The sequence below is a fragment of the Engystomops pustulosus genome, unplaced genomic scaffold (assembly GCF_040894005.1).
Source record: "Engystomops pustulosus unplaced genomic scaffold, aEngPut4.maternal MAT_SCAFFOLD_200, whole genome shotgun sequence".
NCBI classification, from domain to species: Eukaryota; Metazoa; Chordata; class Amphibia; order Anura; family Leptodactylidae; genus Engystomops; species Engystomops pustulosus.
Window position 1 is genome coordinate 108,182 of NW_027285080.1, and position 24,763 is coordinate 132,944.

Sequence of the window (24,763 nt, forward strand, 5' to 3'; positions counted from 1 at the left end):
TACTATCTCATAGAGAAACTAACACAATTTTCAGGTTCAAAAAGGTCAACGGAACTTGGGATTCCCAGCCAGTCTCCCATGCTGGTACTTGCCAAGCCTTAAGCTGCAATGCTGCTGCGATCTGACGAGAGCACGCACATTCAGCTTAGAATGGCCGTTGACAGCAGCTGTTCAATTTGAACCTTCTTTTACTATCTCATAGAGAAACTAACACAGTTTTCAGGTTCAAAAAGGTCAACAGAACTTGGGATTCCCAGCCAGTCTCCCATACTGGTACTTGCCAAGCCTTAAGCTGCATTGCTGCTGCAATCTGACGAGAGCACGCACATTCAGCTTAGAATGGCCGTTGACAGCAGCTTTTCAATTTGAACCTTCTTTTACTATCTCATAGAGAAACTAACACAATTTTCAGGTTCAAAAAGGTCAACAGAACTTGGGATTCCCAGCCAGTGTCCCATACTGGTACTTGCCAAGCCTTAAGCTGCATTGCTGCTGCGATCTGACAAGAGCAGGCACATTCAGCTTAGAATGGCCGTTGACAGCAGCTGTTCAATTTGAACCTTCTTTTACTATCTCATAGAGAAACTAACACAATTTTCAGGTTCAAAAAGGTCAACGGAACTTGGGATTCCCAGCCAGTCTCCCATGCTGGTACTTGCCAAGCCTTAAGCTGCATTGCTGCTGCGATCTGACGAGAGCAGGCACATTCAGCTTAGAATGGCCGTTGACAGCAGCTGTTCAGTTTGAACCTTCTTTTACTATCTCATAGAGAAACTAACACAATTTTCAGGTTCAAAAAGGTCAACGGAACTTGGGATTCCCAGCCAGTCTCCCATGCTGGTACTTGCCAAGCCTTAAGCTGCATTGCTGCTGCGATCTGACGAGAGCAGGCACATTCAGCTTAGAATGGCCGTTGACAGCAGCTGTTCAGTTTGAACCTTCTTTTACTATCTCATAGAGAAACTAACACAATTTTCAGGTTCAAAAAGGTCAACGGAACTTGGGATTCCCAGCCAGTCTCCCATGCTGGTACTTGCCAAGCCTTAAGCTGCAATGCTGCTGCGATCTGACGAGAGCACGCACATTCAGCTTAGAATGGCCGTTGACAGCAGCTGTTCAATTTGAACCTTCTTTTACTATCTCATAGAGAAACTAACACAGTTTTCAGGTTCAAAAAGGTCAACAGAACTTGGGATTCCCAGCCAGTCTCCCATACTGGTACTTGCCAAGCCTTAAGCTGCATTGCTGCTGCAATCTGACGAGAGCACGCACATTCAGCTTAGAATGGCCGTTGACAGCAGCTTTTCAATTTGAACCTTCTTTTACTATCTCATAGAGAAACTAACACAATTTTCAGGTTCAAAAAGGTCAACAGAACTTGGGATTCCCAGCCAGTGTCCCATACTGGTACTTGCCAAGCCTTAAGCTGCATTGCTGCTGCGATCTGACAAGAGCAGGCACATTCAGCTTAGAATGGCCGTTGACAGCAGCTGTTCAATTTGAACCTTCTTTTACTATCTCATAGAAAAACTAACACAATTTTCAGGTTCAAAAAGGTCAACAGAACTTGGGATTTCCAGCCAGTCTCCCATGCTGGTACTTGCCAAGCCTTAAGCTGCATTGCTGCTGCGATCTGACGAGAGCAGGCACATTCAGCTTAGAATGGCCGTTGACAGCAGCTGTTCAATTTGAACCTTCTTTTACTATCTCATAGAGAAACTAACACAATTTTCAGGTTCAAAAAGGTCAACGGAACTTGGGATTCCCAGCCAGTCTCCCATGCTGGTACTTGCCAAGCCTTAAGCTGCATTGCTGCTGCGATCTGACGAGAGCAGGCACATTCAGCTTAGAATGGCTGTTGACAGCAGCTGTTCAATTTGAACCTTCTTTTACTATCTCATAGAGAAACTAACACAATTTTCAGGTTCAAAAAGGTCAACGGAACTTGGGATTTCCAGCCAGTCTCCCATGCTGGTACTTGCCAAGCCTTAAGCTGCATTGCTGCTGCGATCTGACGAGAGCAGGCACATTCAGCTTAGAATGGCCGTTGACAGCAGCTGTTCAATTTGAACCTTCTTTTACTATCTCATAGAGAAACTAACACAATTTTCAGGTTCAAAAAGGTCAACGGAACTTGGGATTCCCAGCCAGTCTCCCATGCTGGTACTTGCCAAGCCTTAAGCTGCATTGCTGCTGCGATCTGACGAGAGCAGGCACATTCAGCTTAGAATGGCTGTTGACAGCAGCTGTTCAATTTGAACCTTCTTTTACTATCTCATAGAGAAACTAACACAATTTTCAGGTTCAAAAAGGTCAACGGAACTTGGGATTCCCAGCCAGTCTCCCATGCTGGTACTTGCCAAGCCTTAAGCTGCATTGCGGCTGCGATCTGACGAGAGCAGGCACATTCAGCTTAGAATGGCCGTTGACAGCAGCTGTTCAATTTGAACCTTCTTTTACCATCTTTGACAGAGAAACTAACAATTTTCAGGTTCAAAAAGGACAACAGAACTTGGGATTCCCAGCCAGTCTCCCATGCTTGTACTTGCCAAGCCTTAAGCTGCATTGTTGCTGCGATCTGACGAGAGCAGGCACATTCAGCTTAGAATGGCCGTTGACAGCAGCTGTTCAGTTTGAACCTTCTTTTACTATCTCATAGAGAAACTAACACAATTTTCAGGTTCAAAAAGGTCAACGGAACTTGGAATTCGCAGCCAGTCTCCCATGCTGGTACTTGCCAAGCCTTAAGCCGCATCGCTGCTGTGATCCGACAAGAGCACACACATTCAGCTTAGAATGGCCGTTGACAGCAGCTGTTCAATTTGAACCTTCTTTTACTATCTCATAGAGATTCTAACACAATTTTCAGGTTCAAAAAGGTCAACAGAACTTGGGATTCCCAGCCAGTCTCCCATGCTGGTACTTGCCAAGCCTTAAGCTGCATTGCTGCTGCGATCTGACGAGAGCAGGCACATTCAGCTTAGAATGGCCGTTGACAGCAGCTGTTCAATTTGAACCTTCTTTTACTATCTCATAGAGAAACTAACACAATTTTCAGGTTCAAAAAGGTCAACAGAACTTGGGATTCCCAGCCAGTCTCCCATGCTGGTACTTGCCAAGCCTTAAGCTGCATTGATGCTGCGATCTGACGAGAGCAGGCACATTCAGCTTAGAATGGCCGTTGACAGCAGCTGTTCAGTTTGAACCTTCTTTTACTATCTCATAGAGAAACTAACACAATTTTCAGGTTCAAAAAGGTCAACGGAACTTGGGATTCCCAGCCAGTCTCCCATGCTGGTACTTGCCAAGCCTTAAGCTGCATTGCTGCTGCGATCTGACGAGAGCAGGCACATTCAGCTTAGAATGGCCGTTGACAGCAGCTGTTCAGTTTGAACCTTCTTTTACTATCTCATAGAGAAACTAACACAATTTTCAGGTTCAAAAAGGTCAACAGAACTTGGGATTCCCAGCCAGTCTCCCATGCTGGTACTTGCCAAGCCTTAAGCTGCATTGCTGCTGCGATCTGACGAGAGCAGGCACATTCAGCTTAGAATGGCCGTTGACAGCAGCTGTTCAATTTGATCCTTCTTTTACCATCTTTGACAGAGAAACTAACAATTTTCAGGTTCAAAAAGGTCAACGGAACTTGGGATTCCCAGCCAGTCTCCCATGCTGGTACTTGCCAAGCCTTAAGCTGCATTGCTGCTGCGATCTGACGAGAGCAGGCACATTCAGCTTAGAATGGCCGTTGACAGTAGCTGTTCAATTTGAACCTTCTTTTACTATCTCATAGAGAAACTAACACAATTTTCAGGTTCAAAAAGGTCAACGGAACTTGGGATTCGCAGCCAGTCTCCCATGCTGGTACTTGCCAAGCCTTAAGCTGCATTGCTGCTGCGATCTGACGAGAGCAGGCACATTCAGCTTAGAATGGCTGTTGACAGCAGCTGTTCAGTTTGAACCTTCTTTTACTATCTCATAGAGAAACTAACACAATTTTCAGGTTCAAAAAGGTCAACGGAACTTGGGATTCCCAGCCAGTCTCCCATGCTGGTACTTGCCAAGCCTTAAGCTGCATTGCTGCTGCGATCTGACGAGAGCAGGCACATTCAGCTTAGAATGGCCGTTGACAGCAGCTGTTCAATTTGAACCTTCTTTTACCATCTTTGACAGAGAAACTAACAATTTTCAGGTTCAAAAAGGTCAACGGAACTTGGGATTCCCAGCCAGTCTCCCATGCTGGTACTTGCCAAGCCTTAAGCTGCATTGCTGCTGCGATCTGACGAGAGCACGCACATTCAGCTTAGAATGGCCGTTGACAGCAGCTGTTCAATTTGAACCTTCTTTTACCATCTTTGACAGAGAAACTAACAATTTTCAGGTTCAAAAAGGTCAACGGAACTTGGGATTCCCTGCCAGTCTCCCATGCTGGTACTTGCCAAGCCTTAAGCTGCATTGCTGCTGCAATCTGACGAGAGCAGGCACATTCAGCTTAGAATGGCCGTTAACAGCAGCTGTTCAATTTGAACCTTCTTTTACTATCTCATAGAGAAACTAACACAATTTTCAGGTTCAAAAAGGTCATCGGAACTTGGGATTCCCAGCCAGTCTCCCATGCTGGTACTTGTCAAGCCTTAAGCTGCATTGCTGCTGCGAACTGACGAGAGCAGGCACATTCAGCTTAGAATGGCCGTTGACAGCAGCTGTTCAATTTGAACCTTCTTTTACTATCTCATAGAGAAACTAACACAATTTTCAGGTTCAAAAAGGTCAACAGAATTTGGGATTCCCAGCCAGTCTCCCATGCTGGTACTTGCCAAGCCTTAAGCTGCATTGCTGCTGCGATCTGACGAGAGCAGGCACATTCAGCTTAGAATGGCTGTTGACAGCAGCTGTTCAATTTGAACCTTCTTTTACTATCTCATAGAAAAACTAACACAATTTTCAGGTTCAAAAAGGTCAACAGAACTTGGGATTCCCAGCCAGTCTCCCATGCTGGTACTTGCCAAGCCTTAAGCTGCTGCGATCTGACGAGAGCAGGCACATTCAGCTTAGAATGGCCGTTGACAGCAGCTGTTCAATTTGAACCTTCTTTTACTATCTCATAGAAAAACTAACACAATTTTCAGGTTCAAAAAGGTCAACAGAACTTGGGATTCCCAGCCAGTCTCCCATGCTGGTACTGGCCAAGCCTTAAGCTGCATTGCTGCTGCGATCTGACGAGAGCAGGCACATTCAGCTTAGAATGGCCGTTGACAGCAGCTGTTCAATTTGAACCTTCTTTTACCATCTTTGACAGAGAAACTAACAATTTTCAGGTTCAAAAAGGTCAACGGAACTTAGGATTCCCAGCCAGTCTCCCATGCTGGTACTTGCCAAGCCTTAAGCTGCATTGCTGCTGCGAACTGACGAGAGCAGGCACATTCAGCTTAGAATGGCCGTTGATAGCAGCTGTTCAATTTGAACCTTCTTTTACTATCTCATAGAGAAACTAACACAATTTTCAGGTTCAAAAAGGTCAACGGAACTTGGGATTCCCAGCCAGTCTCCCATGCTGGTACTTGCCAAGCCTTAAGCTGCTGCGATCTGACGAGAGCAGGCACATTCAGCTTAGAATGGCCGTTGACAGCAGCTGTTCAATTTGAACCTTCTTTTACTATCTCATAGAAAAACTAACACAATTTTCAGGTTCAAAAAGGTCAACAGAACTTGGGATTCCCAGCCAGTCTCCTATGCTGGTACTTGCCAAGCCTTAAGCTGCATTGCTGCTGCGATCTAACGAGAGCAGGCACATTCAGCTTAGAATGGCCGTTGACAGCAGCTGTTCAATTTGAACCTTCTTTTACCATCTTTGACAGAGAAACTAACAATTTTCAGGTTCAAAAAGGTCAACGGAACTTGGGATTCCCAGCCAGTCTCCCATGCTGGTACTTGCCAAGCCTTAAGCTGCATTGCTGCTGCGATCTGACGAGAGCAGGCACATTCAGCTTAGAATGGCCGATGACAGCAGCTGCCTAATTTCTACTTTCTTTTACTATCTCATAGAGAAACTAACACAATTTTCAGGTTCAAAAAGCTCAACGGAACTTGGGATTCCCAGCCAGTCTCCCATGCTGGTACTTGCCAAGCCTTAAGCTGCATTGCTGCTGCGATCTGACGAGAGCAGGCACATTCAGCTTAGAATGGCCGTTGACAGCAGCTGTTCAATTTGAACCTTCTTTTACTATCTCATAGAGAAACTAACACAATTTTCAGGTTCAAAAAGGTCAACGGAACTTGGGATTCCCAGCCAGTCTCCCATGCTGGTACTTGCCAAGCCTTAAGCTGCATTGCTGCTGCGATCTGACGAGAGCAGGCACATTCAGCTTAGAATGGCCGTTGACAGCAGCTGTTCAGTTTGAACCTTCTTTTACTATCTCATAGAGAAACTAACACAATTTTCAGGTTCAAAAAGGTCAACGGAACTTGGGATTCCCAGCCAGTCTCCCATGCTGGTACTTGCCAAGCCTTAAGCTGCATTGCTGCTGCGATCTGACGAGAGCAGGCACATTCAGCTTAGAATGGCCGTTGACAGCAGCTGTTCAGTTTGAACCTTCTTTTACTATCTCATAGAGAAACTAACACAATTTTCAGGTTCAAAAAGGTCAACGGAACTTGGGATTCCCAGCCAGTCTCCCATGCTGGTACTTGCCAAGCCTTAAGCTGCAATGCTGCTGCGATCTGACGAGAGCACGCACATTCAGCTTAGAATGGCCGTTGACAGCAGCTGTTCAATTTGAACCTTCTTTTACTATCTCATAGAGAAACTAACACAGTTTTCAGGTTCAAAAAGGTCAACAGAACTTGGGATTCCCAGCCAGTCTCCCATACTGGTACTTGCCAAGCCTTAAGCTGCATTGCTGCTGCAATCTGACGAGAGCACGCACATTCAGCTTAGAATGGCCGTTGACAGCAGCTTTTCAATTTGAACCTTCTTTTACTATCTCATAGAGAAACTAACACAATTTTCAGGTTCAAAAAGGTCAACAGAACTTGGGATTCCCAGCCAGTGTCCCATACTGGTACTTGCCAAGCCTTAAGCTGCATTGCTGCTGCGATCTGACAAGAGCAGGCACATTCAGCTTAGAATGGCCGTTGACAGCAGCTGTTCAATTTGAACCTTCTTTTACTATCTCATAGAGAAACTAACACAATTTTCAGGTTCAAAAAGGTCAACGGAACTTGGGATTCCCAGCCAGTCTCCCATGCTGGTACTTGCCAAGCCTTAAGCTGCATTGCTGCTGCGATCTGACGAGAGCAGGCACATTCAGCTTAGAATGGCCGTTGACAGCAGCTGTTCAGTTTGAACCTTCTTTTACTATCTCATAGAGAAACTAACACAATTTTCAGGTTCAAAAAGGTCAACGGAACTTGGGATTCCCAGCCAGTCTCCCATGCTGGTACTTGCCAAGCCTTAAGCTGCATTGCTGCTGCGATCTGACGAGAGCAGGCACATTCAGCTTAGAATGGCCGTTGACAGCAGCTGTTCAGTTTGAACCTTCTTTTACTATCTCATAGAGAAACTAACACAATTTTCAGGTTCAAAAAGGTCAACGGAACTTGGGATTCCCAGCCAGTCTCCCATGCTGGTACTTGCCAAGCCTTAAGCTGCAATGCTGCTGCGATCTGACGAGAGCACGCACATTCAGCTTAGAATGGCCGTTGACAGCAGCTGTTCAATTTGAACCTTCTTTTACTATCTCATAGAGAAACTAACACAGTTTTCAGGTTCAAAAAGGTCAACAGAACTTGGGATTCCCAGCCAGTCTCCCATACTGGTACTTGCCAAGCCTTAAGCTGCATTGCTGCTGCAATCTGACGAGAGCACGCACATTCAGCTTAGAATGGCCGTTGACAGCAGCTTTTCAATTTGAACCTTCTTTTACTATCTCATAGAGAAACTAACACAATTTTCAGGTTCAAAAAGGTCAACAGAACTTGGGATTCCCAGCCAGTGTCCCATACTGGTACTTGCCAAGCCTTAAGCTGCATTGCTGCTGCGATCTGACAAGAGCAGGCACATTCAGCTTAGAATGGCCGTTGACAGCAGCTGTTCAATTTGAACCTTCTTTTACTATCTCATAGAAAAACTAACACAATTTTCAGGTTCAAAAAGGTCAACAGAACTTGGGATTTCCAGCCAGTCTCCCATGCTGGTACTTGCCAAGCCTTAAGCTGCATTGCTGCTGCGATCTGACGAGAGCAGGCACATTCAGCTTAGAATGGCCGTTGACAGCAGCTGTTCAATTTGAACCTTCTTTTACTATCTCATAGAGAAACTAACACAATTTTCAGGTTCAAAAAGGTCAACGGAACTTGGGATTCCCAGCCAGTCTCCCATGCTGGTACTTGCCAAGCCTTAAGCTGCATTGCTGCTGCGATCTGACGAGAGCAGGCACATTCAGCTTAGAATGGCTGTTGACAGCAGCTGTTCAATTTGAACCTTCTTTTACTATCTCATAGAGAAACTAACACAATTTTCAGGTTCAAAAAGGTCAACGGAACTTGGGATTCCCAGCCAGTCTCCCATGCTGGTACTTGCCAAGCCTTAAACTGCATTGCTGCTGCGATCTGACGAGAGCAGGCACATTCAGCTTAGAATGGCCGTTGACAGCAGCTGTTCAGTTTGATTCTTCTTTTACTATCTCATAGAGAAACTAACACAATTTTCAGGTTCAAAAAGGTCAACGGAACTTGGGATTCCCAGCCAGTCTCCCATGCTGGTACTTGCCAAGCATTAAGCTGCATTGCTGCTGCGATCTGACGAGAGCAGGCACATTCAGCTTAGAATGGCCGTTGACAGCAGCTGTTCAATTTGAACCTTCTTTTACCATCTTTGACAGAGAAACTAACAATTTTCAGGTTCAAAAAGGTCAACGGAACTTGGGATTCCCAGCCAGTCTCCCATGCTGGTACTTGCCAAGCCTTAAGCTGCATTGCTGCTGCGATCTGACGAGAGCAGGCACATTCAGCTTAGAATGGCCATTGACAGCAGCTGTTCAATTTGAACCTTCTTTTACTATCTCATAGAGAAACTAACACAATTTTCAGGTTCAAAAAGGTGAACGGAACTTGGGATTCCCAGCCAGTCTCCCATGCTGGTACTTGCCAAGCCTTAAGCTGCATTGCTGCTGCGATCTGACGAGAGCAGGCACATTCAGCTTAGAATGGCCGTTGACAGCAGCTGTTCAATTTGATCCTTCTTTTACCATCTTTGACAGAGAAACTAACAATTTTCAGGTTCAAAAAGGTCAACGGAACTTGGGATTCCCAGCCAGTCTCCCATGCTGGTACTTGCCAAGCCTTAAGCTGCATTGCTGCTGCGATCTGACGAGAGCAGGCACATTCAGCTTAGAATGGCCGTTGACAGTAGCTGTTCAATTTGAACCTTCTTTTACTATCTCATAGAGAAACTAACACAATTTTCAGGTTCAAAAAGGTCAACGGAACTTGGGATTCGCAGCCAGTCTCCCATGCTGGTACTTGCCAAGCCTTAAGCTGCATTGCTGCTGCGATCTGACGAGAGCAGGCACATTCAGCTTAGAATGGCTGTTGACAGCAGCTGTTCAGTTTGAACCTTCTTTTACTATCTCATAGAGAAACTAACACAATTTTCAGGTTCAAAAAGGTCAACGGAACTTGGGATTCCCAGCCAGTCTCCCATGCTGGTACTTGCCAAGCCTTAAGCTGCATTGCTGCTGCGATCTGACGAGAGCAGGCACATTCAGCTTAGAATGGCCGTTGACAGCAGCTGTTCAATTTGAACCTTCTTTTACCATCTTTGACAGAGAAACTAACAATTTTCAGGTTCAAAAAGGTCAACGGAACTTGGGATTCCCAGCCAGTCTCCCATGCTGGTACTTGCCAAGCCTTAAGCTGCATTGCTGCTGCGATCTGACGAGAGCACGCACATTCAGCTTAGAATGGCCGTTGACAGCAGCTGTTCAATTTGAACCTTCTTTTACCATCTTTGACAGAGAAACTAACAATTTTCAGGTTCAAAAAGGTCAACGGAACTTGGGATTCCCAGCCAGTCTCCCATGCTGGTACTTGCCAAGCCATAAGCTGCATTGCTGCTGCGATCTGACGAGAGCACGCACATTCAGCTTAGAATGGCCGTTGACAGCAGCTGTTCAATTTGAACCTTCTTTTACCATCTTTGACAGAGAAACTAACAATTTTCAGGTTCAAAAAGGTCAACGGAACTTGGGATTCCCTGCCAGTCTCCCATGCTGGTACTTGCCAAGCCTTAAGCTGCATTGCTGCTGCAATCTGACGAGAGCAGGCACATTCAGCTTAGAATGGCCGTTAACAGCAGCTGTTCAATTTGAACCTTCTTTTACTATCTCATAGAGAAACTAACACAATTTTCAGGTTCAAAAAGGTCATCGGAACTTGGGATTCCCAGCCAGTCTCCCATGCTGGTACTTGCCAAGCCTTAAGCTGCATTGCTGCTGCGAACTGACGAGAGCAGGCACATTCAGCTTAGAATGGCCGTTGACAGCAGCTGTTCAATTTGAACCTTCTTTTACTATCTCATAGAGAAACTAACACAATTTTCAGGTTCAAAAAGGTCAACAGAACTTGGGATTCCCAGCCAGTCTCCCATGCTGGTACTTGCCAAGCCTTAAGCTGCATTGCTGCTGCGATCTGACGAGAGCAGGCACATTCAGCTTAGAATGGCTGTTGACAGCAGCTGTTCAATTTGAACCTTCTTTTACTATCTCATAGAAAAACTAACACAATTTTCAGGTTCAAAAAGGTCAACAGAACTTGGGATTCCCAGCCAGTCTCCCATGCTGGTACTTGCCAAGCCTTAAGCTTCTGCGATCTGACGAGAGCAGGCACATTCAGCTTAGAATGGCCGTTGACAGCAGCTGTTCAATTTGAACCTTCTTTTACTATCTCATAGAAAAACTAACACAATTTTCAGGTTCAAAAAGGTCAACAGAACTTGGGATTCCCAGCCAGTCTCCCATGCTGGTACTGGCCAAGCCTTAAGCTGCATTGCTGCTGCGATCTGACGAGAGCAGGCACATTCAGCTTAGAATGGCCGTTGACAGCAGCTGTTCAATTTGAACCTTCTTTTACCATCTTTGACAGAGAAACTAACAATTTTCAGGTTCAAAAAGGTCAACGGAACTTAGGATTCCCAGCCAGTCTCCCATGCTGGTACTTGCCAAGCCTTAAGCTGCATTGCTGCTGCGAACTGACGAGAGCAGGCACATTCAGCTTAGAATGGCCGTTGATAGCAGCTGTTCAATTTGAACCTTCTTTTACTATCTCATAGAGAAACTAACACAATTTTCAGGTTCAAAAAGGTCAACGGAACTTGGGATTCCCAGCCAGTCTCCCATGCTGGTACTTGCCAAGCCTTAAGCTGCTGCGATCTGACGAGAGCAGGCACATTCAGCTTAGAATGGCCGTTGACAGCAGCTGTTCAATTTGAACCTTCTTTTACTATCTCATAGAAAAACTAACACAATTTTCAGGTTCAAAAAGGTCAACAGAACTTGGGATTCCCAGCCAGTCTCCTATGCTGGTACTTGCCAAGCCTTAAGCTGCATTGCTGCTGCGATCTAACGAGAGCAGGCACATTCAGCTTAGAATGGCCGTTGACAGCAGCTGTTCAATTTGAACCTTCTTTTACCATCTTTGACAGAGAAACTAACAATTTTCAGGTTCAAAAAGGTCAACGGAACTTGGGATTCCCAGCCAGTCTCCCATGCTGGTACTTGCCAAGCCTTAAGCTGCATTGCTGCTGCGATCTGACGAGAGCAGGCACATTCAGCTTAGAATGGCCGATGACAGCAGCTGCCTAATTTCTACTTTCTTTTACTATCTCATAGAGAAACTAACACAATTTTCAGGTTCAAAAAGCTCAACGGAACTTGGGATTCCCAGCCAGTCTCCCATGCTGGTACTTGCCAAGCCTTAAGCTGCATTGCTGCTGCGATCTGACGAGAGCAGGCACATTCAGCTTAGAATGGCCGTTGACAGCAGCTGTTCAATTTGAACCTTCTTTTACTATCTCATAGAGAAACTAACACAATTTTCAGGTTCAAAAAGGTCAACGGAACTTGGGATTCCCAGCCAGTCTCCCATGCTGGTACTTGCCAAGCCTTAAGCTGCATTGATGCTGCGATCTGACGAGAGCAGGCACATTCAGCTTAGAATGGCCGTTGACAGCAGCTGTTCAGTTTGAACCTTCTTTTACTATCTCATAGAGAAACTAACACAATTTTCAGGTTAAAAATATCAACGGAACTTGGGATTCCCAGCCAGTCTCCCATGCTGGTACTTGCCAAGCCTTAAGCTGCATTGCTGCTGCGATCTGACGAGAGCAGGCACATTCAGCTTAGAATGGCCGTTGACAGCAGCTGTTCAGTTTGAACCTTCTTTTACTATCTCATAGAGAAACTAACACAATTTTCAGGTTCAAAAAGGTCAACGGAACTTGGGATTCCCAGCCAGTCTCCCATGCTGGTACTTGCCAAGCCTTAAGCTGCATTGCTGCTGCGATCTGACGAGAGCAGGCACATTCAGCTTAGAATGGCCGTTGACAGCAGCTGTTCAGTTTGAACCTTCTTTTACTATCTCATAGAGAAACTAACACAATTTTCAGGTTCAAAAAGGTCAACGGAACTTGGGATTCCCAGCCAGTCTCCCATGCTGGTACTTGCCAAGCCTTAAGCTGCAATGCTGCTGCGATCTGACGAGAGCACGCACATTCAGCTTAGAATGGCCGTTGACAGCAGCTGTTCAATTTGAACCTTCTTTTACTATCTCATAGAGAAACTAACACAGTTTTCAGGTTCAAAAAGGTCAACAGAACTTGGGATTCCCAGCCAGTCTCCCATACTGGTACTTGCCAAGCCTTAAGCTGCATTGCTGCTGCAATCTGACGAGAGCACGCACATTCAGCTTAGAATGGCCGTTGACAGCAGCTTTTCAATTTGAACCTTCTTTTACTATCTCATAGAGAAACTAACACAATTTTCAGGTTCAAAAAGGTCAACAGAACTTGGGATTCCCAGCCAGTGTCCCATACTGGTACTTGCCAAGCCTTAAGCTGCATTGCTGCTGCGATCTGACAAGAGCAGGCACATTCAGCTTAGAATGGCCGTTGACAGCAGCTGTTCAATTTGAACCTTCTTTTACTATCTCATAGAAAAACTAACACAATTTTCAGGTTCAAAAAGGTCAACAGAACTTGGGATTTCCAGCCAGTCTCCCATGCTGGTACTTGCCAAGCCTTAAGCTGCATTGCTGCTGCGATCTGACGAGAGCAGGCACATTCAGCTTAGAATGGCCGTTGACAGCAGCTGTTCAATTTGAACCTTCTTTTACTATCTCATAGAGAAACTAACACAATTTTCAGGTTCAAAAAGGTCAACGGAACTTGGGATTCCCAGCCAGTCTCCCATGCTGGTACTTGCCAAGCCTTAAGCTGCATTGCTGCTGCGATCTGACGAGAGCAGGCACATTCAGCTTAGAATGGCTGTTGACAGCAGCTGTTCAATTTGAACCTTCTTTTACTATCTCATAGAGAAACTAACACAATTTTCAGGTTCAAAAAGGTCAACGGAACTTGGGATTCCCAGCCAGTCTCCCATGCTGGTACTTGCCAAGCCTTAAACTGCATTGCTGCTGCGATCTGACGAGAGCAGGCACATTCAGCTTAGAATGGCCGTTGACAGCAGCTGTTCAATTTGAACCTTCTTTTACTATCTCATAGAGAAACTAACACAATTTTCAGGTTCAAAAAGGTCAACGGAACTTGGGATTCCCAGCCAGTCTCCCATGCTGGTACTTGCCAAGCATTAAGCTGCATTGCTGCTGCGATCTGACGAGAGCAGGCACATTCAGCTTAGAATGGCCGTTGACAGCAGCTGTTCAATTTGAACCTTCTTTTACCATCTTTGACAGAGAAACTAACAATTTTCAGGTTCAAAAAGGTCAACGGAACTTGGGATTCCCAGCCAGTCTCCCATGCTGGTACTTGCCAAGCCTTAAGCTGCATTGCTGCTGCGATCTGACGAGAGCAGGCACATTCAGCTTAGAATGGCCATTGACAGCAGCTGTTCAATTTGAACCTTCTTTTACTATCTCATAGAGAAACTAACACAATTTTCAGGTTCAAAAAGGTGAACGGAACTTGGGATTCCCAGCCAGTCTCCCATGCTGGTACTTGCCAAGCCTTAAGCTGCATTGCTGCTGCGATCTGACGAGAGCAGGCACATTCAGCTTAGAATGGCCGTTGACAGCAGCTGTTCAATTTGATCCTTCTTTTACCATCTTTGACAGAGAAACTAACAATTTTCAGGTTCAAAAAGGTCAACGGAACTTGGGATTCCCAGCCAGTCTCCCATGCTGGTACTTGCCAAGCCTTAAGCTGCATTGCTGCTGCGATCTGACGAGAGCAGGCACATTCAGCTTAGAATGGCCGTTGACAGTAGCTGTTCAATTTGAACCTTCTTTTACTATCTCATAGAGAAACTAACACAATTTTCAGGTTCAAAAAGGTCAACGGAACTTGGGATTCGCAGCCAGTCTCCCATGCTGGTACTTGCCAAGCCTTAAGCTGCATTGCTGCTGCGATCTGACGAGAGCAGGCACATTCAGCTTAGAATGGCTGTTGACAGCAGCTGTTCAGTTTGAACCTTCTTTTACTATCTCATAGAGAAACTAACACAATTTTCAGGTTCAAAAAGGTCAACGGAACTTGGGATTCCCAGCCAGTCTCCCATGCTGGTACTTGCCAAGCCTTAAGCTGCATTGCTGCTGCGATCTGACGAGAGCAGGCACATTCAGCTTAGAATGGCCGTTGACAGCAGCTGTTCAATTTGAACCTTCTTTTACCATCTTTGACAGAGAAACTAACAATTTTCAGGTTCAAAAAGGTCAACGGAACTTGGGATTCCCAGCCAGTCTCCCATGCTGGTACTTGCCAAGCCTTAAGCTGCATTGCTGCTGCGATCTGACGAGAGCACGCACATTCAGCTTAGAATGGCCGTTGACAGCAGCTGTTCAATTTGAACCTTCTTTTACCATCTTTGACAGAGAAACTAACAATTTTCAGGTTCAAAAAGGTCAACGGAACTTGGGATTCCCAGCCAGTCTCCCATGCTGGTACTTGCCAAGCCATAAGCTGCATTGCTGCTGCGATCTGACGAGAGCACGCACATTCAGCTTAGAATGGCCGTTGACAGCAGCTGTTCAATTTGAACCTTCTTTTACCATCTTTGACAGAGAAACTAACAATTTTCAGGTTCAAAAAGGTCAACGGAACTTGGGATTCCCTGCCAGTCTCCCATGCTGGTACTTGCCAAGCCTTAAGCTGCATTGCTGCTGCAATCTGACGAGAGCAGGCACATTCAGCTTAGAATGGCCGTTAACAGCAGCTGTTCAATTTGAACCTTCTTTTACTATCTCATAGAGAAACTAACACAATTTTCAGGTTCAAAAAGGTCATCGGAACTTGGGATTCCCAGCCAGTCTCCCATGCTGGTACTTGCCAAGCCTTAAGCTGCATTGCTGCTGCGAACTGACGAGAGCAGGCACATTCAGCTTAGAATGGCCGTTGACAGCAGCTGTTCAATTTGAACCTTCTTTTACTATCTCATAGAGAAACTAACACAATTTTCAGGTTCAAAAAGGTCAACAGAACTTGGGATTCCCAGCCAGTCTCCCATGCTGGTACTTGCCAAGCCTTAAGCTGCATTGCTGCTGCGATCTGACGAGAGCAGGCACATTCAGCTTAGAATGGCTGTTGACAGCAGCTGTTCAATTTGAACCTTCTTTTACTATCTCATAGAAAAACTAACACAATTTTCAGGTTCAAAAAGGTCAACAGAACTTGGGATTCCCAGCCAGTCTCCCATGCTGGTACTTGCCAAGCCTTAAGCTGCTGCGATCTGACGAGAGCAGGCACATTCAGCTTAGAATGGCCGTTGACAGCAGCTGTTCAATTTGAACCTTCTTTTACTATCTCATAGAAAAACTAACACAATTTTCAGGTTCAAAAAGGTCAACAGAACTTGGGATTCCCAGCCAGTCTCCCATGCTGGTACTGGCCAAGCCTTAAGCTGCATTGCTGCTGCGATCTGACGAGAGCAGGCACATTCAGCTTAGAATGGCCGTTGACAGCAGCTGTTCAATTTGAACCTTCTTTTACCATCTTTGACAGAGAAACTAACAATTTTCAGGTTCAAAAAGGTCAACGGAACTTAGGATTCCCAGCCAGTCTCCCATGCTGGTACTTGCCAAGCCTTAAGCTGCATTGCTGCTGCGAACTGACGAGAGCAGGCACATTCAGCTTAGAATGGCCGTTGATAGCAGCTGTTCAATTTGAACCTTCTTTTACTATCTCATAGAGAAACTAACACAATTTTCAGGTTCAAAAAGGTCAACGGAACTTGGGATTCCCAGCCAGTCTCCCATGCTGGTACTTGCCAAGCCTTAAGCTGCTGCGATCTGACGAGAGCAGGCACATTCAGCTTAGAATGGCCGTTAACAGCAGCTGTTCAATTTGAACCTTCTTTTACTATCTCATAGAGAAACTAACACAATTTTCAGGTTCAAAAAGGTCATCGGAACTTGGGATTCCCAGCCAGTCTCCCATGCTGGTACTTGCCAAGCCTTAAGCTGCATTGCTGCTGCGAACTGACGAGAGCAGGCACATTCAGCTTAGAATGGCCGTTGACAGCAGCTGTTCAATTTGAACCTTCTTTTACTATCTCATAGAGAAACTAACACAATTTTCAGGTTCAAAAAGGTCAACAGAACTTGGGATTCCCAGCCAGTCTCCCATGCTGGTACTTGCCAAGCCTTAAGCTGCATTGCTGCTGCGATCTGACGAGAGCAGGCACATTCAGCTTAGAATGGCTGTTGACAGCAGCTGTTCAATTTGAACCTTCTTTTACTATCTCATAGAAAAACTAACACAATTTTCAGGTTCAAAAAGGTCAACAGAACTTGGGATTCCCAGCCAGTCTCCCATGCTGGTACTTGCCAAGCCTTAAGCTGCTGCGATCTGACGAGAGCAGGCACATTCAGCTTAGAATGGCCGTTGACAGCAGCTGTTCAATTTGAACCTTCTTTTACTATCTCATAGAAAAACTAACACAATTTTCAGGTTCAAAAAGGTCAACAGAACTTGGGATTCCCAGCCAGTCTCCTATGCTGGTACTTGCCAAGCCTTAAGCTGCATTGCTGCTGCGATCTAACGAGAGCAGGCACATTCAGCTTAGAATGGCCGTTGACAGCAGCTGTTCAATTTGAACCTTCTTTTACCATCTTTGACAGAGAAACTAACAATTTTCAGGTTCAAAAAGGTCAATGGAACTTGGGATTCCCAGCCAGTCTCCCATGCTGGTACTTGCCAAGCCTTAAGCTGCATTGCTGCTGCGATCTGACGAGAGCAGGCACATTCAGCTTAGAATGGCCGATGACAGCAGCTGCCTAATTTCTACTTTCTTTTACTATCTCATAGAGAAACTAACACAATTTTCAGGTTCAAAAAGCTCAACGGAACTTGGGATTCCCAGCCAGTCTCCCATGCTGGTACTTGCCAAGCCTTAAGCTGCATTGCTGCTGCGATCTGACGAGAGCAGGCACATTCAGCTTAGAATGGCCGTTGACAGCAGCTGTTCAATTTGAACCTTCTTTTACTATCTCATAGAGAAACTAACACAATTTTCAGGTTCAAAAAGGTCAACGGAACTTGGGATTCCCAGCCAGTCTCCCATGCTGGTACTTGCCAAGCCTTAAGCTGCATTGATGCTGCGATCTGACGAGAGCAGGCACATTCAGCTTAGAATGGCCGTTGACAGCAGCTGTTCAGTTTGAACCTTCTTTTACTATCTCATAGAGAAACTAACACAATTTTCAGGTTAAAAATATCAACGGAACTTGGGATTCCCAGCCAGTCTCCCATGCTGGTACTTGCCAAGCCTTAAGCTGCATTGCTGCTGCGATCTGACGAGAGCAGGCACATTCAGCTTAGAATGGCCGTTGACAGCAGCTGTTCAGTTTGAACCTTCTTTTACTATCTCATAGAGAAACTAACACAATTTTCAGGTTCAAAAAGGTCAACGGAACTTGGGATTCCCAGCCAGTCTCCCATGCTGGTACTTGCCAAGCCTTAAGCTGCATAGCTGCTGCGATCTGACGAGAGCAGGCACATTCAGCTTAGAATGGCCGTTGACAGCAGCTGTTCAGTTTGAACCTTCTTTTACTATCTCATAGAGAAACTAACACAATTTTCAGGTTCAAAAAGGTCAACGGAACTTGGGATTCCCAGCCAGTCTCCCATGCTGGTACTTGCCAAGCCTTAAGCTGCAATGCTGCTGCGATCTGACGAGAGCACGCACATTCAGCTTAGAATGACCGTTGACAGCAGCTGTTCAATTTGAACCTTCTTTTACTATCTCATAGAGAAACTAACACAATTTTCAGGTTCAAAAAGGTCAACAGAACTTGGGATTCCCAGCCAGTCTCCCATACTGGTACTTGCCAAGCCTTAAGCTGCATTGCTGCTGCAATCTGACGAGAGCACGCACATTCAGCTTAGAATGGCCGTTGACAGCAGCTTTTCAATTTGAACCTTCTTTTACTATCTCATAGAGAAACTAACACAATTTTCAGGTTCAAAAAGGTCAACAGAACTTGGGATTCCCAGCCAGTCTCCCATACTGGTACTTGCCAAGCCTTAAGCTGCATTGCTGCTGCGATCTGACGAGAGCAGGCACATTCAGCTTAGAATGGCCGTTGACAGCAGCTGTTCAATTTGAACCTTCTTTTACTATCTCATAGAAAAACTAACACAATTTTCAGGTTCAAAAAGGTCAACAGAACTTGGGATTTCCAGCCAGTCTCCCATGCTGGTACTTGCCAAGCCTTAAGCTGCATTGCTGCTGCGATCTGACGAGAGCAGGCACATTCAGCTTAGAATGGCCGTTGACAGCAGCTGTTCAATTTGAACCTTCTTTTACTATCTCATAGAGAAACTAACACAATTTTCAGGTTCAAAAAGGTCAACGGAACTTGGGATTCCCAGCCAGTCTCCCATGCTGGTACTTGCCAAGCCTTAAGCTGCATTGCTGCTGCGATCTGACGAGAGCAGGCACATTCAGCTTAGAATGGCTGTTGACAGCAGCTGTTCAATTTGAACCTTCTTTTACTATCTCATAGAGAAACTAACACAATTTTCAGGTTCAAAAAGGTCAACGGAACTTGGGATTCCCAGCCAGTCTCCCATGCTGGTACTTGCCAAGCCTTAAACTGCATTGCTGCTGCGATCTGACGAGAGCAGGCACATTCAGCTTAGAATGGCCGTTGACAGCAGCTGTTCAGTTTGATTCTTCTTTTACTATCTCATAGAGAAACTAACACAATTTTCAGGTTCAAAAAGGTCAACGGAACTTGGGATTCCCAGCCAGTCTCCCATGCTGGTACTTGCCAAGCATTAAGCTGCATTGCTGCTGCGATCTGACGAGTGCAGGCACATTCAGCTTAGAATGGCCGTTGACAGCAGCTGTTCAATTTGAACCTTCTTTTACCATCTTTGACAGAGAAACTAACAATTTTCAGGTTCAAAAAGGTCAACGGAACTTGGGATTCCCAGCCAGTCTCCCATGCTGGTACTTGCCAAGCCTTAAGCTGCATTGCTGCTGCGATCTGACGAGAGCAGGCACATTCAGCTTAGAATGGCCATTGACAGCAGCTGTTCAATTTGAACCTTCTTTTACTATCTCATAGAGAAACTAACACAATTTTCAGGTTCAAAAAGGTGAACGGAACTTGGGATTCCCAGCCAGTCTCCCATGCTGGTACTTGCCAAGCCTTAAGCTGCATTGCTGCTGCGATCTGACGAGAGCAGGCACATTCAGCTTAGAATGGCCGTTGACAGCAGCTGTTCAATTTGATCCTTCTTTTACCATCTTTGACAGAGAAACTAACAATTTTCAGGTTCAAAAAGGTCAACGGAACTTGGGATTCCCAGCCAGTCTCCCATGCTGGTACTTGCCGAGCCTTAAGCTGCATTGCTGCTGCGATCTGACGAGAGCAGGCACATTCAGCTTAGAATGGCCGTTGACAGTAGCTGTTCAATTTGAACCTTCTTTTACTATCTCATAGAGAAACTAACACAATTTTCAGGTTCAAAAAGGTCAACGGAACTTGGGATTCGCAGCCAGTCTCCCATGCTGGTACTTGCCAAGCCTTAAGCTGCATTGCTGCTGCGATCTGACGAGAGCAGGCACATTCAGCTTAGAATGGCTGTTGACAGCAGCTGTTCAGTTTGAACCTTCTTTTACTATCTCATAGAGAAACTAACACAATTTTCAGGTTCAAAAAGGTCAACGGAACTTGGGATTCCCAGCCAGTCTCCCATGCTGGTACTTGCCAAGCCTTAAGCTGCATTGCTGCTGCGATCTGACGAGAGCAGGCACATTCAGCTTAGAATGGCCGTTGACAGCAGCTGTTCAATTTGAACCTTCTTTTACCATCTTTGACAGAGAAACTAACAATTTTCAGGTTCAAAAAGGTCAACGGAACTTGGGATTCCCAGCCAGTCTCCCATGCTGGTACTTGCCAAGCCTTAAGCTGCATTGCTGCTGCGATCTGACGAGAGCACGCACATTCAGCTTAGAATGGCCGTTGACAGCAGCTGTTCAATTTGAACCTTCTTTTACCATCTTTGACAGAGAAACTAACAATTTTCAGGTTCAAAAAGGTCAACGGAACTTGGGATTCCCAGCCAGTCTCCCATGCTGGTACTTGCCAAGCCATAAGCTGCATTGCTGCTGCGATCTGACGAGAGCACACACATTCAGCTTAGAATGGCCGTTGACAGCAGCTGTTCAATTTGAACCTTCTTTTACCATCTTTGACAGAGAAACTAACAATTATCAGGTTCAAAAAGGTCAACGGAACTTGGGATTCCCTGCCAGTCTCCCATGCTGGTACTTGCCAAGCCTTAAGCTGCATTGCTGCTGCAATCTGACGAGAGCAGGCACATTCAGCTTAGAATGGCCGTTAACAGCAGCTGTTCAATTTGAACCTTCTTTTACTATCTCATAGAGAAACTAACACAATTTTCAGGTTCAAAAAGGTCATCGGAACTTGGGATTCCCAGCCAGTCTCCCATGCTGGTACTTGCCAAGCCTTAAGCTGCATTGCTGCTGCGAACTGACGAGAGCAGGCACATTCAGCTTAGAATGGCCGTTGACAGCAGCTGTTCAATTTGAACCTTCTTTTACTATCTCATAGAGAAACTAACACAATTTTCAGGTTCAAAAAGGTCAACAGAACTTGGGATTCCCAGCCAGTCTCCCATGCTGGTACTTGCCAAGCCTTAAGCTGCATTGCTGCTGCGATCTGACGAGAGCAGGCACATTCAGCTTAGAATGGCTGTTGACAGCAGCTGTTCAATTTGAACCTTCTTTTACTATCTCATAGAAAAACTAACACAATTTTCAGGTTCAAAAAGGTCAACAGAACTTGGGATTCCCAGCCAGTCTCCCATGCTGGTACTTGCCAAGCCTTAAGCTGCTGCGATCTGACGAGAGCAGGCACATTCAGCTTAGAATGGCCGTTGACAGCAGCTGTTCAATTTGAACCTTCTTTTACTATCTCATAGAAAAACTAACACAATTTTCAGGTTCAAAAAGGTCAACAGAACTTGGGATTCCCAGCCAGTCTCCCATGCTGGTACTGGCCAAGCCTTAAGCTGCATTGCTGCTGCGATCTGACGAGAGCAGGCACATTCAGCTTAGAATGGCCGTTGACAGCAGCTGTTCAATTTGAACCTTCTTTTACCATCTTTGACAGAGAAACTAACAATTTTCAGGTTCAAAAAGGTCAACGGAACTTAGGATTCCCAGCCAGTCTCCCATGCTGGTACTTGCCAAGCCTTAAGCTGCATTGCTGCTGCGAACTGACGAGAGCAGGCACATTCAGCTTAGAATGGCCGTTGATAGCAGCTGTTCAATTTGAACCTTCTTTTACTATCTCATAGAGAAACTAACACAATTTTCAGGTTCAAAAAGGTCAACGGAACTTGGGATTCCCAGCCAGTCTCCCATGCTGGTACTTGCCAAGCCTTAAGCTGCTGCGATCTGACGAGAGCAGGCACATTCAGCTTAGAATGGCCGTTGACAGCAGCTGTTCAATTTGAACCTTCTTTTACTATCTCATAGAAAAACTAACACAATTTTCAGGTTCAAAAAGGTCAACAGAACTTGGGATTCCCAGCCAGTCTCCTATGCTGGTACTTGCCAAGCCTTAAGCTGCATTGCTGCTGCGATCTAACGAGAGCAGGCACATTCAGCTTAGAATGGCCGTTGACAGCAGCTGTTCAATTTGAACCTTCTTTTACCATCTTTGACAGAGAAACTAACAATTTTCAGGTTCAAAAAGGTCAACGGAACTTGGGATTCCCAGCCAGTCTCCCATGCTGGTACTTGCCAAGCCTTAAGCTGCATTGCTGCTGCGATCTGACGAGAGCAGGCACATTCAGCTTAGAATGGCCGATGACAGCAGCTGCCTAATTTCTACTTTCTTTTACTATCTCATAGAGAAACTAACACAATTTTCAGGTTCAAAAAGCTCAACGGAACTTGGGATTCCCAGCCAGTCTCCCATGCTGGTACTTGCCAAGCCTTAAGCTGCATTGCTGCTGCGATCTGACGAGAGCAGGCACATTCAGCTTAGAATGGCCGTTGACAGCAGCTGTTCAATTTGAACCTTCTTTTACTATCTCATAGAGAAACTAACACAATTTTCAGGTTAAAAATATCAACGGAACTTGGGATTCCCAGCCAGTCTCCCATGCTGGTACTTGCCAAGCCTTAAGCTGCATTGCTGCTGCGATCTGACGAGAGCAGGCACATTCAGCTTAGAATGGCCGTTGACAGCAGCTGTTCAGTTTGAACCTTCTTTTACTATCTCATAGAGAAACTAACACAATTTTCAGGTTCAAAAAGGTCAACGGAACTTGGGATTCCCAGCCAGTCTCCCATGCTGGTACTTGCCAAGCCTTAAGCTGCATTGCTGCTGCGATCTGACGAGAGCACGCACATTCAGCTTAGAATGGCCGTTGACAGCAGCTGTTCAATTTGAACCTTCTTTTACTATCTCATAGAGAAACTAACACAATTTTCAGGTTCAAAAAGGTCAACGGAACTTGGGATTCCCAGCCAGTCTCCCATGCTGGTACTTGCCAAGCCTTAAGCTGCATTGCTGCTGCGATCTGACGAGAGCAGGCACATTCAGCTTAGAATGGCCATTGACAGCAGCTGTTCAATTTGAACCTTCTTTTACTATCTCATAGAGAAACTAACACAATTTTCAGGTTCAAAAAGGTGAACGGAACTTGGGATTCCCAGCCAGTCTCCCATGCTGGTACTTGCCAAGCCTTAAGCTGCATTGCTGCTGCAATCTGACGAGAGCAGGCACATTCAGCTTAGAATGGCCGTTAACAGCAGCTGTTCAATTTGAACCTTCTTTTACTATCTCATAGAGAAACTAACACAATTTTCAGGTTCAAAAAGGTCAACGGAACTTGGGATTCCCAGCCAGTCTCCCATGCTGGTACTTGCCAAGCCTTAAGCTGCATTGCTGCTGCGATCTGACGAGAGCAGGCACATTCAGCTTAGAATGGCCGTTGACAGCAGCTGTTCAATTTGAACCTTCTTTTACCATCTTTGACAGAGAAACTAACAATTTTCAGGTTCAAAAAGGTCAACGGAACTTGGGATTCCCAGCCAGTCTCCCATGCTGGTACTTGCCAAGCCTTAAGCTGCATTGCTGCTGCGATCTGACGAGAGCAGGCACATTCAGCTTAGAATGGCCGTTGACAGCAGCTGTTCAATTTGAACCTTCTTTTAATATCTCATAGAGAAACTAACACAATTTTCAGGTTCAAAAAGGTCAACGGAACTTGGGATTCCCAGCCAGTCTCCCATGCTGGTACTTGCCAAGCCTTAAGCTGCATTGCTGCTGCGATCTGACGAGAGCAGGCACATTCAGCTTAGAATGGCCGTTGACAGCAGCTGCCTAATTTCTACTTTCTTTTACTATCTCATAGAGAAACTAACACAATTTTCAGGTTCAAAAAGTTCAACGTAACTTGGGATTCCCAGCCAGTCTCCCATGCTGGTACTTGCCAAGCCTTAAGCTGCATTGATGCTGCAATCTGACGAGAGCAGGCACATTCAGCTTAGAATGGCTGTTGACAGCAGCTGTTCAGTTTGAACCTTCTTTTACTATCTCATAGAGAAACTAACACAATTTTCAGGTTCAAAAAGGTCAATGGAACTTGGGATTCACAGCCAGTCTCCCATGCTGGTACTTGCCAAGCCTTAAGCCGCATCGCTGCTGTGATCCGACAAGAGCACGCACATTCAGCTTAGAATGGCCGTTGACAGCAGCTGTTCAATTTGAACCTTCTTTTACTATCTCATAGAGAAACTAACACAATTTTCAGGTTCAAAAAGGTCAACGGAACTTGGGATTCCCAGTCAGTCTCCCATGCTGGTACTTGCCAAGCCTTAAGCTGCATTGCTGCTGCGATCTGACGAGAGCAGGCACATTCAGCTTAGAATGGCCGTTGACAGCAGCTGTTCAATTTGAACCTTCTTTTACTATCTCATAGAGAAACTAACACAATTTTCAGGTTCAAAAAGGTCAACAGAACTTGGGATTCCCAGCCAGTCTCCCA

General features: G+C 45.6%; 93 pseudogenes; all 93 read right to left on the reverse strand.

Moving 5' to 3' along the window:
• Window positions 1-43: 43 nt before the first annotated feature.
• On the reverse strand, window positions 44-162 carry LOC140109458 (5S ribosomal RNA; annotated as a pseudogene).
• A 70-nt stretch (window positions 163-232) lies between these two features.
• Window positions 233-351, reverse strand: LOC140109429 (5S ribosomal RNA; annotated as a pseudogene).
• Window positions 352-421: 70 nt separating this feature from the next.
• LOC140109399 (5S ribosomal RNA) lies at window positions 422-540 on the reverse strand (annotated as a pseudogene).
• A 70-nt stretch (window positions 541-610) lies between these two features.
• On the reverse strand, window positions 611-729 carry LOC140108967 (5S ribosomal RNA; annotated as a pseudogene).
• Window positions 730-799: 70 nt separating this feature from the next.
• On the reverse strand, window positions 800-918 carry LOC140108968 (5S ribosomal RNA; annotated as a pseudogene).
• Window positions 919-988: 70 nt separating this feature from the next.
• Window positions 989-1,107, reverse strand: LOC140109459 (5S ribosomal RNA; annotated as a pseudogene).
• A 70-nt stretch (window positions 1,108-1,177) lies between these two features.
• On the reverse strand, window positions 1,178-1,296 carry LOC140109430 (5S ribosomal RNA; annotated as a pseudogene).
• A 70-nt stretch (window positions 1,297-1,366) lies between these two features.
• Window positions 1,367-1,485, reverse strand: LOC140109400 (5S ribosomal RNA; annotated as a pseudogene).
• Window positions 1,486-1,555: 70 nt separating this feature from the next.
• Window positions 1,556-1,674, reverse strand: LOC140109306 (5S ribosomal RNA; annotated as a pseudogene).
• A 70-nt stretch (window positions 1,675-1,744) lies between these two features.
• Window positions 1,745-1,863, reverse strand: LOC140109276 (5S ribosomal RNA; annotated as a pseudogene).
• Window positions 1,864-1,933: 70 nt separating this feature from the next.
• On the reverse strand, window positions 1,934-2,052 carry LOC140109257 (5S ribosomal RNA; annotated as a pseudogene).
• A 70-nt stretch (window positions 2,053-2,122) lies between these two features.
• On the reverse strand, window positions 2,123-2,241 carry LOC140109277 (5S ribosomal RNA; annotated as a pseudogene).
• Window positions 2,242-2,311: 70 nt separating this feature from the next.
• Window positions 2,312-2,430, reverse strand: LOC140109201 (5S ribosomal RNA; annotated as a pseudogene).
• A 70-nt stretch (window positions 2,431-2,500) lies between these two features.
• LOC140109365 (5S ribosomal RNA) lies at window positions 2,501-2,619 on the reverse strand (annotated as a pseudogene).
• A 259-nt stretch (window positions 2,620-2,878) lies between these two features.
• LOC140109091 (5S ribosomal RNA) lies at window positions 2,879-2,997 on the reverse strand (annotated as a pseudogene).
• Window positions 2,998-3,067: 70 nt separating this feature from the next.
• LOC140109205 (5S ribosomal RNA) lies at window positions 3,068-3,186 on the reverse strand (annotated as a pseudogene).
• A 70-nt stretch (window positions 3,187-3,256) lies between these two features.
• Window positions 3,257-3,375, reverse strand: LOC140108969 (5S ribosomal RNA; annotated as a pseudogene).
• A 70-nt stretch (window positions 3,376-3,445) lies between these two features.
• Window positions 3,446-3,564, reverse strand: LOC140109092 (5S ribosomal RNA; annotated as a pseudogene).
• Window positions 3,565-3,634: 70 nt separating this feature from the next.
• On the reverse strand, window positions 3,635-3,753 carry LOC140108970 (5S ribosomal RNA; annotated as a pseudogene).
• A 70-nt stretch (window positions 3,754-3,823) lies between these two features.
• On the reverse strand, window positions 3,824-3,942 carry LOC140109445 (5S ribosomal RNA; annotated as a pseudogene).
• Window positions 3,943-4,012: 70 nt separating this feature from the next.
• Window positions 4,013-4,131, reverse strand: LOC140108972 (5S ribosomal RNA; annotated as a pseudogene).
• Window positions 4,132-4,201: 70 nt separating this feature from the next.
• Window positions 4,202-4,320, reverse strand: LOC140109237 (5S ribosomal RNA; annotated as a pseudogene).
• Window positions 4,321-4,390: 70 nt separating this feature from the next.
• On the reverse strand, window positions 4,391-4,509 carry LOC140109406 (5S ribosomal RNA; annotated as a pseudogene).
• Window positions 4,510-4,579: 70 nt separating this feature from the next.
• On the reverse strand, window positions 4,580-4,698 carry LOC140109475 (5S ribosomal RNA; annotated as a pseudogene).
• A 70-nt stretch (window positions 4,699-4,768) lies between these two features.
• Window positions 4,769-4,887, reverse strand: LOC140109377 (5S ribosomal RNA; annotated as a pseudogene).
• Window positions 4,888-5,138: 251 nt separating this feature from the next.
• Window positions 5,139-5,257, reverse strand: LOC140109119 (5S ribosomal RNA; annotated as a pseudogene).
• A 70-nt stretch (window positions 5,258-5,327) lies between these two features.
• On the reverse strand, window positions 5,328-5,446 carry LOC140108925 (5S ribosomal RNA; annotated as a pseudogene).
• A 251-nt stretch (window positions 5,447-5,697) lies between these two features.
• On the reverse strand, window positions 5,698-5,816 carry LOC140109019 (5S ribosomal RNA; annotated as a pseudogene).
• A 70-nt stretch (window positions 5,817-5,886) lies between these two features.
• On the reverse strand, window positions 5,887-6,005 carry LOC140109207 (5S ribosomal RNA; annotated as a pseudogene).
• A 70-nt stretch (window positions 6,006-6,075) lies between these two features.
• Window positions 6,076-6,194, reverse strand: LOC140109251 (5S ribosomal RNA; annotated as a pseudogene).
• Window positions 6,195-6,264: 70 nt separating this feature from the next.
• LOC140108973 (5S ribosomal RNA) lies at window positions 6,265-6,383 on the reverse strand (annotated as a pseudogene).
• Window positions 6,384-6,453: 70 nt separating this feature from the next.
• Window positions 6,454-6,572, reverse strand: LOC140108974 (5S ribosomal RNA; annotated as a pseudogene).
• Window positions 6,573-6,642: 70 nt separating this feature from the next.
• LOC140109460 (5S ribosomal RNA) lies at window positions 6,643-6,761 on the reverse strand (annotated as a pseudogene).
• Window positions 6,762-6,831: 70 nt separating this feature from the next.
• Window positions 6,832-6,950, reverse strand: LOC140109431 (5S ribosomal RNA; annotated as a pseudogene).
• Window positions 6,951-7,020: 70 nt separating this feature from the next.
• LOC140109401 (5S ribosomal RNA) lies at window positions 7,021-7,139 on the reverse strand (annotated as a pseudogene).
• A 70-nt stretch (window positions 7,140-7,209) lies between these two features.
• LOC140108975 (5S ribosomal RNA) lies at window positions 7,210-7,328 on the reverse strand (annotated as a pseudogene).
• Window positions 7,329-7,398: 70 nt separating this feature from the next.
• LOC140108976 (5S ribosomal RNA) lies at window positions 7,399-7,517 on the reverse strand (annotated as a pseudogene).
• A 70-nt stretch (window positions 7,518-7,587) lies between these two features.
• LOC140109461 (5S ribosomal RNA) lies at window positions 7,588-7,706 on the reverse strand (annotated as a pseudogene).
• Window positions 7,707-7,776: 70 nt separating this feature from the next.
• On the reverse strand, window positions 7,777-7,895 carry LOC140109433 (5S ribosomal RNA; annotated as a pseudogene).
• A 70-nt stretch (window positions 7,896-7,965) lies between these two features.
• Window positions 7,966-8,084, reverse strand: LOC140109403 (5S ribosomal RNA; annotated as a pseudogene).
• A 70-nt stretch (window positions 8,085-8,154) lies between these two features.
• LOC140109307 (5S ribosomal RNA) lies at window positions 8,155-8,273 on the reverse strand (annotated as a pseudogene).
• Window positions 8,274-8,343: 70 nt separating this feature from the next.
• LOC140109278 (5S ribosomal RNA) lies at window positions 8,344-8,462 on the reverse strand (annotated as a pseudogene).
• Window positions 8,463-8,532: 70 nt separating this feature from the next.
• Window positions 8,533-8,651, reverse strand: LOC140109144 (5S ribosomal RNA; annotated as a pseudogene).
• Window positions 8,652-8,721: 70 nt separating this feature from the next.
• LOC140109361 (5S ribosomal RNA) lies at window positions 8,722-8,840 on the reverse strand (annotated as a pseudogene).
• A 70-nt stretch (window positions 8,841-8,910) lies between these two features.
• LOC140109131 (5S ribosomal RNA) lies at window positions 8,911-9,029 on the reverse strand (annotated as a pseudogene).
• Window positions 9,030-9,099: 70 nt separating this feature from the next.
• LOC140109274 (5S ribosomal RNA) lies at window positions 9,100-9,218 on the reverse strand (annotated as a pseudogene).
• Window positions 9,219-9,288: 70 nt separating this feature from the next.
• Window positions 9,289-9,407, reverse strand: LOC140108977 (5S ribosomal RNA; annotated as a pseudogene).
• Window positions 9,408-9,477: 70 nt separating this feature from the next.
• On the reverse strand, window positions 9,478-9,596 carry LOC140109447 (5S ribosomal RNA; annotated as a pseudogene).
• A 70-nt stretch (window positions 9,597-9,666) lies between these two features.
• Window positions 9,667-9,785, reverse strand: LOC140108979 (5S ribosomal RNA; annotated as a pseudogene).
• Window positions 9,786-9,855: 70 nt separating this feature from the next.
• Window positions 9,856-9,974, reverse strand: LOC140109238 (5S ribosomal RNA; annotated as a pseudogene).
• A 70-nt stretch (window positions 9,975-10,044) lies between these two features.
• LOC140109392 (5S ribosomal RNA) lies at window positions 10,045-10,163 on the reverse strand (annotated as a pseudogene).
• A 70-nt stretch (window positions 10,164-10,233) lies between these two features.
• Window positions 10,234-10,352, reverse strand: LOC140109408 (5S ribosomal RNA; annotated as a pseudogene).
• A 70-nt stretch (window positions 10,353-10,422) lies between these two features.
• Window positions 10,423-10,541, reverse strand: LOC140109440 (5S ribosomal RNA; annotated as a pseudogene).
• A 70-nt stretch (window positions 10,542-10,611) lies between these two features.
• LOC140109099 (5S ribosomal RNA) lies at window positions 10,612-10,730 on the reverse strand (annotated as a pseudogene).
• A 251-nt stretch (window positions 10,731-10,981) lies between these two features.
• On the reverse strand, window positions 10,982-11,100 carry LOC140109120 (5S ribosomal RNA; annotated as a pseudogene).
• A 70-nt stretch (window positions 11,101-11,170) lies between these two features.
• Window positions 11,171-11,289, reverse strand: LOC140108926 (5S ribosomal RNA; annotated as a pseudogene).
• A 251-nt stretch (window positions 11,290-11,540) lies between these two features.
• On the reverse strand, window positions 11,541-11,659 carry LOC140109020 (5S ribosomal RNA; annotated as a pseudogene).
• Window positions 11,660-11,729: 70 nt separating this feature from the next.
• Window positions 11,730-11,848, reverse strand: LOC140109208 (5S ribosomal RNA; annotated as a pseudogene).
• Window positions 11,849-11,918: 70 nt separating this feature from the next.
• Window positions 11,919-12,037, reverse strand: LOC140109252 (5S ribosomal RNA; annotated as a pseudogene).
• Window positions 12,038-12,107: 70 nt separating this feature from the next.
• Window positions 12,108-12,226, reverse strand: LOC140109178 (5S ribosomal RNA; annotated as a pseudogene).
• Window positions 12,227-12,484: 258 nt separating this feature from the next.
• Window positions 12,485-12,603, reverse strand: LOC140108980 (5S ribosomal RNA; annotated as a pseudogene).
• Window positions 12,604-12,673: 70 nt separating this feature from the next.
• Window positions 12,674-12,792, reverse strand: LOC140109462 (5S ribosomal RNA; annotated as a pseudogene).
• A 70-nt stretch (window positions 12,793-12,862) lies between these two features.
• Window positions 12,863-12,981, reverse strand: LOC140109434 (5S ribosomal RNA; annotated as a pseudogene).
• A 70-nt stretch (window positions 12,982-13,051) lies between these two features.
• LOC140109404 (5S ribosomal RNA) lies at window positions 13,052-13,170 on the reverse strand (annotated as a pseudogene).
• A 70-nt stretch (window positions 13,171-13,240) lies between these two features.
• LOC140109308 (5S ribosomal RNA) lies at window positions 13,241-13,359 on the reverse strand (annotated as a pseudogene).
• Window positions 13,360-13,429: 70 nt separating this feature from the next.
• LOC140109279 (5S ribosomal RNA) lies at window positions 13,430-13,548 on the reverse strand (annotated as a pseudogene).
• A 70-nt stretch (window positions 13,549-13,618) lies between these two features.
• LOC140109145 (5S ribosomal RNA) lies at window positions 13,619-13,737 on the reverse strand (annotated as a pseudogene).
• Window positions 13,738-13,807: 70 nt separating this feature from the next.
• Window positions 13,808-13,926, reverse strand: LOC140109362 (5S ribosomal RNA; annotated as a pseudogene).
• A 70-nt stretch (window positions 13,927-13,996) lies between these two features.
• LOC140109132 (5S ribosomal RNA) lies at window positions 13,997-14,115 on the reverse strand (annotated as a pseudogene).
• Window positions 14,116-14,185: 70 nt separating this feature from the next.
• Window positions 14,186-14,304, reverse strand: LOC140109275 (5S ribosomal RNA; annotated as a pseudogene).
• A 70-nt stretch (window positions 14,305-14,374) lies between these two features.
• Window positions 14,375-14,493, reverse strand: LOC140108981 (5S ribosomal RNA; annotated as a pseudogene).
• A 70-nt stretch (window positions 14,494-14,563) lies between these two features.
• Window positions 14,564-14,682, reverse strand: LOC140109448 (5S ribosomal RNA; annotated as a pseudogene).
• A 70-nt stretch (window positions 14,683-14,752) lies between these two features.
• On the reverse strand, window positions 14,753-14,871 carry LOC140108983 (5S ribosomal RNA; annotated as a pseudogene).
• A 70-nt stretch (window positions 14,872-14,941) lies between these two features.
• Window positions 14,942-15,060, reverse strand: LOC140109239 (5S ribosomal RNA; annotated as a pseudogene).
• A 70-nt stretch (window positions 15,061-15,130) lies between these two features.
• LOC140109393 (5S ribosomal RNA) lies at window positions 15,131-15,249 on the reverse strand (annotated as a pseudogene).
• Window positions 15,250-15,319: 70 nt separating this feature from the next.
• LOC140109409 (5S ribosomal RNA) lies at window positions 15,320-15,438 on the reverse strand (annotated as a pseudogene).
• Window positions 15,439-15,697: 259 nt separating this feature from the next.
• LOC140109100 (5S ribosomal RNA) lies at window positions 15,698-15,816 on the reverse strand (annotated as a pseudogene).
• Window positions 15,817-16,067: 251 nt separating this feature from the next.
• LOC140109121 (5S ribosomal RNA) lies at window positions 16,068-16,186 on the reverse strand (annotated as a pseudogene).
• Window positions 16,187-16,256: 70 nt separating this feature from the next.
• On the reverse strand, window positions 16,257-16,375 carry LOC140108928 (5S ribosomal RNA; annotated as a pseudogene).
• Window positions 16,376-16,815: 440 nt separating this feature from the next.
• LOC140109102 (5S ribosomal RNA) lies at window positions 16,816-16,934 on the reverse strand (annotated as a pseudogene).
• A 251-nt stretch (window positions 16,935-17,185) lies between these two features.
• On the reverse strand, window positions 17,186-17,304 carry LOC140109021 (5S ribosomal RNA; annotated as a pseudogene).
• Window positions 17,305-17,563: 259 nt separating this feature from the next.
• LOC140109253 (5S ribosomal RNA) lies at window positions 17,564-17,682 on the reverse strand (annotated as a pseudogene).
• A 70-nt stretch (window positions 17,683-17,752) lies between these two features.
• On the reverse strand, window positions 17,753-17,871 carry LOC140109179 (5S ribosomal RNA; annotated as a pseudogene).
• Window positions 17,872-18,129: 258 nt separating this feature from the next.
• Window positions 18,130-18,248, reverse strand: LOC140109058 (5S ribosomal RNA; annotated as a pseudogene).
• A 70-nt stretch (window positions 18,249-18,318) lies between these two features.
• Window positions 18,319-18,437, reverse strand: LOC140109420 (5S ribosomal RNA; annotated as a pseudogene).
• A 70-nt stretch (window positions 18,438-18,507) lies between these two features.
• On the reverse strand, window positions 18,508-18,626 carry LOC140109436 (5S ribosomal RNA; annotated as a pseudogene).
• A 70-nt stretch (window positions 18,627-18,696) lies between these two features.
• LOC140109033 (5S ribosomal RNA) lies at window positions 18,697-18,815 on the reverse strand (annotated as a pseudogene).
• A 70-nt stretch (window positions 18,816-18,885) lies between these two features.
• Window positions 18,886-19,004, reverse strand: LOC140109310 (5S ribosomal RNA; annotated as a pseudogene).
• Window positions 19,005-19,074: 70 nt separating this feature from the next.
• Window positions 19,075-19,193, reverse strand: LOC140109281 (5S ribosomal RNA; annotated as a pseudogene).
• Window positions 19,194-19,263: 70 nt separating this feature from the next.
• Window positions 19,264-19,382, reverse strand: LOC140109146 (5S ribosomal RNA; annotated as a pseudogene).
• A 70-nt stretch (window positions 19,383-19,452) lies between these two features.
• LOC140109452 (5S ribosomal RNA) lies at window positions 19,453-19,571 on the reverse strand (annotated as a pseudogene).
• A 70-nt stretch (window positions 19,572-19,641) lies between these two features.
• Window positions 19,642-19,760, reverse strand: LOC140109133 (5S ribosomal RNA; annotated as a pseudogene).
• Window positions 19,761-20,019: 259 nt separating this feature from the next.
• On the reverse strand, window positions 20,020-20,138 carry LOC140109031 (5S ribosomal RNA; annotated as a pseudogene).
• Between the last annotated feature and the right edge of the window lie 4,625 nt (window positions 20,139-24,763).